Source organism: Penaeus monodon, chromosome 30 (assembly GCF_015228065.2).
Source record: "Penaeus monodon isolate SGIC_2016 chromosome 30, NSTDA_Pmon_1, whole genome shotgun sequence".
Taxonomy (NCBI): Eukaryota; Metazoa; Arthropoda; class Malacostraca; order Decapoda; family Penaeidae; genus Penaeus; species Penaeus monodon.
This window is the reverse complement of record NC_051415.1, coordinates 20,808,768-20,809,918: the sequence shown is the minus strand read 5'-3', so window position 1 is coordinate 20,809,918 and position 1,151 is coordinate 20,808,768.

Below are 1,151 nucleotides of genomic sequence, written 5' to 3'. Positions count from 1 at the left end.
GAATAATTATGATAAAGATACAAGTATCAACACAAAAGATACTGGTGATGATAAAAGGAATTTTAACTGATTATCAACTTGATAATGCTAATGAATACATTCAACGGTTGCATGTTCGTTTACCATGAGTAGCATATCAGTGACTGGTTATCCGAACTAATCCCGTATTTATTAGCTATTAAGCAATGTGCACGTTCACCATATAGAACTAATTATAGTGCTCACTTTTCCCTGACAAATTACTGTTGTTCATCAAATAGAATATGTGCTTAGTTACAGCTGTGTTGATGAAGTACTAACATCAGTCACCAATATGACTGTAGTTACAGAATGTTTTATGTTCATCATTGTGGCATCTCGACTGACAATACAATTACAATGGAAGCTTCTTTCACCATAACAAATACTCTTTCCATGGCAGATGACTACTAACGAGAATCACTGAACTTTGAAATGCCTGAATTACCAGCGTTTTATATATGCAGCTTGAAGCTTGAAATACAATAAACCGCTACTTTCTACCAGTAACAGACAGACACGCAAACCACATTAGCTATTCATCATTCATATGGTATACTCACTCTCATATCTTACGTTTCGATATACATAACCCTTACTATGTAGGAAACTTGAGGGTTACTACAGCATCATTGCAGTAATAAAGGCAACAGTAATAGTGATATTGATATTTATAATGCGGACGATCTTGCTACTATTTCTCTGGATGACAATTAAGATAATAATGATAATAACTATAGGAAGCCCTTACAGAAGGCGAGGCTCTCAAACGAGTTTTTGTTTAATTACTGCAACAAAGTGCCTAATGAGAAAGATAGCACAGCATAGATAAAGATATTTCTTTTGAGTTTATCGATAACCATGTCCATAGAAGGCAGTCATCAGACATTGTTATTAAAAACGACACACATACAATTGTATTGCAGTTAACAATAGCAATGATGGCTTAAAGGGGCACGCTGAGGTCATTACATACAGTTAAGCCTCTAAGTATCTGGTTTAATTAAAGCCCCTGAATATAGATAAAAATGCAATAACCTTTTTTTAATGGAATAAATCTGGATTTTAATTTGAATATACAATGAAAAAAATCCTTTTTGGAGATACAATATACAAAGTTGAGTGACCTAGGT